Genomic DNA, 5,945 nt, shown 5'->3' with positions numbered 1-5,945 from the left:
TAATCGTTGAACCTATAATGCAGTGACCAAACCTGTTATGTATTAAATAATTTATTCAACAATAGTGTTTCAGGAGCTCTGGAGCAGGTGGGATACCAAAGAAAATTATTCATGGAATAAATTAGTTGATGAAAACCAGCAAAATTCAATAGCTGGATAGTGTTTGACTAGTTCTAATTTCAAGGGTCATTAGCCAACATACTCCCCAGCCTTTTCTCAAAGGTAAAGCTTTGTTCAACAAAGCAAAGTGACCAATAGCCAGAGACCAGCATTCTCAACAGGTAAAAGGAGCCTGCTCAAAATCTCTGTCTAATACCAACGCTGGTCCATGTACAAGCAACTCATGAAACAGAAATGCATATACGTTACTGAAACCGATGCCTTTGTTTCCATAACTGTGCTGAAAGGCATCAAGGAAGCAACATCAAATCTTTTTGCTCAACTTGAAATGTGAAATGGAACAGACACGAAGGGCAAATCCTCCCTATTCTAGTGGTTGCAAAGGGACCCCCTCTACAGCAGAAGTTATGTGATTCCACTGTGCCAGGGGATAGCGCATGGGGGGCTATGCAAAGGTTACACATCCCCACGGTACGTTCCAGAGACCTTAGGCTAGCTTAATAGTGGCACGGCACCTCTGCTCCTAAACTGTCACCTGGCAGGGGGGGATTCTTCCACTCCTTGCCTTTGCAGAGCTTCCTACTGTCCTTCCCAGTAATGTGGGCTGGGAGATGGGAAAGGATTTGGCCTTAACTGAGAATAACACCCTTGTTGGCCACAGGAACCAGGGCCGCCTTCACAGGGGAAACGAGGTAGTGAAGAAGGCACAATCCATCCCTGAAAGAACTCTACCGGACTAGCATCTCTCGTTGGAGCAGGACAGTGCTGCCTGGGGTGTAGATACCATTAGTTGGTATAGCCTATGTATATTATTGCAAAGGGTGATGAGCAGACACACTGTAGCCCCAGTGTGAACCAAGTGAGCCTTTGCAGGTAGCAAAGCTGAACATAGAGCAGTAATGTTCCATCAACAAACCCTTCACCGCTCCTTCTGCTGCTACAATCCTCACATCTGTTCCTTAGCCTGTAAAAAGTTTACCAAAGAACCACATAATTCCTCCCCACCCAGGTCTCCAACCTGTTCTACAGAAATCATTGAGAAGAGGTGAATCATTCCAGTCCATGCATGATTCTTGGTATGAGGTCCTATGAAGGAGTGTGGAGGAGCCAGAAAGTGAATATTTATTATCTCTTCAATCTCCCTCTATCCGATCTTGTGTTAAAGAGAAAGGGAAATACCTCTAACAGCTCCTTATGCTTCTGATGTCTTCCCATGGGTTCAGATAAAGGAACTACCATTCTGATTCAGGAGATGGCTACCGTACAAAGTTTGGTCGATGCCAATTACATCAGCGTACAGCTGCCAATGTTTGTATCTCTCTTGGGTGTACGCGTGCTTGGCTACTTGCACTGGTGCTGTGCGTACTCACCAGGAACCTCTGGGTTGATGGAACGTCAATGTAAAGTTCAGTGGCCCCTGTGCAAGTGTTCCAGTGTGACCCATGCTGCCTTCCAGTGCAATGCCTCCTGGGACGGTTTTGCTGTGCTTTGTGGAGCAGTAGTGAGTTGCCCAGGGATTTCTGGGAACTAGGGGCCAAATTCCCCCAATGCCACTTTTTACATCCCATACTATTTTTCGCATCCCATAATTTTCACAACATTTTTTAAAATAGTCCTGCTCCTCTCTGACAGAAGCATGGAGTCTGCCAAGCTCAGCCCAATTCTGATATGTTGCTAATACAGACCACACGATTCTCCAGTATTTGCACAGTTTGAGGGAGTCCTGCTACGACCAGGGATTATGGTTAGGATGATGCAGAGATGTTTGAGCACAATAACAGGATGCTGACAGAAACAGAGGAAAACAAAGTCCAAGTTACTGCTGGTTTTCACGGAGCAGCTGCACGTGGTAAAGTGCTTCATGTGGGCCCAAGCTACGAGCACTGACTGGTGGGATCGCATTGTAATGCAGGCCTGGGATGACGAGCAGTGGCTGCAGGACTTTCAGATGTGAAAGGCCATGTTCCTGAGCTGGTGTGCCAAGCTTGCCCCAGCCCTCCAGTGCAGGGACACCAAAATAAAAGCTGCATTGGCCATGGAGAAGTGAGTGGTGACCACACTCTGGAAGCTTGCAATGCTGGATTGTTTCCAGTCAGTGGGCAAGTGATTTGGAGTTGGAAAATCCACAGTGGGGGCCACTGTCATCCAAGTGTGTAAGACCACTAAGTGTCTACACAGGACTTTGGCTCTGAGTAGTTGTCCTAGGGTACAATCACTCTCTGTAGGTGGCACCTCCTCCTGGCTGTTCTGGGGATTAGTTCTCTCATCCAGATCTGACACCTCCCTGTGCATCTCACAGCCCATTGTCCTCTTGTTCACCCTGTAATCCCTCTATCACTCCACAAGCTGAAGCTTTTTCTTTGTTTCTTGGCCTTCTGGCCAGGTCACTGTGTGGTTTCCCCTTCCTGGGTATCGAGTCTCACTGGACCTGCTGTCCAGGCAATGCCACCCCAACAGTGGCGGGTAGGGGAACTCGGGCCCATCCAGGTTCCAGCCCAGGATCCCTACAACATGCAGCCAAGGTCTTCTCAGTCCCCAGCCTTGCTGCTCACTCCCTGAGCTGCTTCCTACTTGCCTCCCCCAGGCTTTCTTCTCCACCCTTCTCTCTTCAGGGTATGCCCTCCCTCAGGGCCAGGCTCCCAGGGTCCTACTCTTTCCCTGGGTTACCACCTGCCCTTTCTAATGCACAGAGGGTGACTGCAGACTTCCTCACTGCTGCCATTTCTGTTGCCAACTTCCTGGCCCTATACCAGCCCAGCCCACACCTTCTCTGCTGAGCTTCATCCTCCCGTCAGAGGTTTAGTCACTAGCATATGGCTACCCGTGAGAGGCTGTCACACTAATTGGTCCTTTCTCAGGTTTCTTCACCGCACACCAGCCTTGCAAGGGTTAACACCCCTCACAGTAATGTAGAGGAAATAGTGGATTGATTTGCAGCAATGGGGTTCCCGAACTACAATCGGGCAAACTGCATAAGCACCTCTCTATGCTGGCACCAGCCCACCTCGCCAGTGAATACATCCATGGTGGTGCATGATCACTGGGGATGCTTCGCTGATATCAGTGTGGGCTGGTTAGGGAAGATATGTGACACTAACATCTTTAAGAACACAAAAAGCTGCAAACAGGGATATTCTTTTCCCAACTGCTGGATTAGCACTGACAATGTTGGAATGTCAATAGTGATTCTGGGGGACCCAGCCTACCTCTTGCTCTCCAGACTTATGAAGCTCTACACTGGTCACCTTGATGGCACCAAGGAAAGATTCATCTACCAGCTTAACAGGTGCACAATGGCAGTTTAATGTGTTTTTGGTAGATTGAAGGGATGTTGGTGCTATTTACTCCTCAACTAGATCTGAGCAAGGCAAAGGTCCCCTTGCTTATAACTGCATGTTGTGTATTGCATAATATCTGAAGCAAAGGGGGAAAGCTGAGGTTGATCAGCTGTGTGCTGAATGTGAACAGCCAAACACAAGGGCTATAAGAAGAGCCAACTATGGAGCTATGCAGCTGAGGGAGGCTTTAAAGGAGCATTTTACCAGTCGACAACAGTCAAGTTATTTGATTTCATGACATAGTGTCTGTCCTACATGCCTTAGAATATACATTGCTATGAATTCTGTAATGCCTGGTGTACACTTACAAATATGGTTGGGTCTTTGCCTCCTGCTGTGTGCAAATGCATGGTGTGAACACATAAAGATCCTCTGACTTTCTAAAAATTTTTTTGCACACAGCAAAATCTTAAAGTGCAAGCAAACACACAAGTTTTTCTAAAATTACCAATGCTTAAGAGGGTGCACCACAGTTCACAATCACAAGTGAAAATGGAAGTAAACAGTAAACTTTTATGTGCATGTATGTAAATGGTAGCTCAGTGCAGTCCGTTATGGCTGCATACACACCCAGAAGGTCTTCACAACTGGGAATATGCCTAGCTATGATTCTCCTTGTTGTGACCCATCATGGAGTGATACGGGAAAGGATGTACAGAACAGTGCCATGTGGAATGCAGTGGAAAGGAGCATAGGGAGCAGCAACCATTGTGTTCTTCATAGATTGCAAAAGAGTCTGGTATCTTTGGACCTGTAGGTCAGCAACATTTGAGTTTGCTGTCTGGGCAAACCTATTAAATCCTGGTGCATTTCCTGCTACACCTACTGGTCCTCTTCCCACTGTGCCTCTCCTGCAACAATCTCTCTCTCTATTCTCTGTCTTACTCAATAGTGGTGTTATGAGGGGCCCTCCAAGCCCTTTGCCCAGAGTCTGAGGCAGTTGTGGCCTGGAGGATATCGCAGAACATATCCTCCTAGATTGCCTCTTTCTCCTCCTATTCATGGACAGACATTCAGCAAGTGTGGAATGGGGACACCTCAAGGCCACCATACCAGAAGCTGCCAGTAAAAACAGACAAATACACAACCCATTTACAGTCACAATAGAAAGTTTTTAGACTTACCTTTCCCTTTCTTATAATATTCCCACAAACACCCTTAATAAGAGAGGCTTATTGACTTGTAGATTCTGAGGCCAGAAAGGATCATTGTGGTGATCTAGTCTGATCTTCTGTATAACACAGACCACAGAACTTCTCCAAAATTCCTAGAGCAGATTTTTTTTAGAAAAACAGCCAATCTTGCTTTTTAAAAACTTTCAGTGATAGAGAATCCACCACGATCCTTGACAAAGTTGTTCCTATGTTTAATTACCCGAATTGTGAAAGTACACCTTATTTCCAATCCAGCTTCACCTTCCAGACATTGGATCATGTTATACCTTTCTCTACTAGATTGAAGAGCCCATTATTGAATATTTTCCCCATGTACATACTTATAGACTGTGATCAAGTCTCCCCTTAACTTTCTTTGTTAGACTCAAGAAGCTTAATCTATTTAGCTTAACACTATAAGATACTTTCTAATCATAGAATATCAGGGTTGGAAGGGACCTCAGGAGGTCATCTAGTCCAACCCCCCTGCTCAAAGCAGGACTGATCCCCCCCCCCCTTTTTTCCCCCCAGATCCCTAAATGGCCCCCTCAAGGATTGAGCTCACAACCCTGGGTTTAGGAGGCTAATGCTCAAACCACTGAGCTATCCCTCTCCCCAGAAGTAATCTTTTAATCCTTCTTGTGTGGCTCTTCTCTGAACCCTCTCCAATTTATCAATATCCTTCTTGAATTGTGGGCACCAGAACTGGACACAAGATTCCAACTGTGGTCACACCGGTGCCAAATACAAAGGTAAGAACCTCTCTACTCCTACTCAGTCTCAAGTAGCTCAATCACTGTAAGGCATGTTTTCTAGTCCTTTTTATCATTCTAGTGGCTCTTCTCTGACCCCTCAATGTTCTTCTTGAATTGTGGACATCAGACCTGGACACAGGATTCCAACAGTTGGTTGCACCAGTGCCAAAACCAGAGGTAAAATAACCTCTCCACTTCTACTTGATTCCCCTGTTTATGCATCCAATGATCCCATTTGCCTTTTTGGCCACAGTGTTGCACTGGGAGTTCATGTTCAGGTGATTCCTTACTACAACCCCCAAATCTTCTTCAGAGTCTCTGCTTCTCAGGCTAGAGTCCTCCATCATGTAAGTATGACCAATATTTTTTGTTCCTTGATGTATACGTTTGCATTTAGCCATATTAAAACCCATACTGTTTGCATTGCACCCAGCTTATCAAGCAATCCAGATCACCCTGAATCAGTGACATGTCCTCTTCATTATTTATCACTCCCTCAATTTTTGTCTCATCTGCCACTTTTTATCATAGATTTCATTTTTTCTTCCAGGTCTTTCATAGAAGTGTTAAATAGTGTA

This window comes from Dermochelys coriacea, chromosome 6, assembly GCF_009764565.3.
Source record: "Dermochelys coriacea isolate rDerCor1 chromosome 6, rDerCor1.pri.v4, whole genome shotgun sequence".
NCBI classification, from domain to species: domain Eukaryota; kingdom Metazoa; phylum Chordata; order Testudines; family Dermochelyidae; genus Dermochelys; species Dermochelys coriacea.
The sequence above is the reverse complement of the archived record's forward strand: the minus strand, read 5'-3'. Positions refer to the sequence as shown.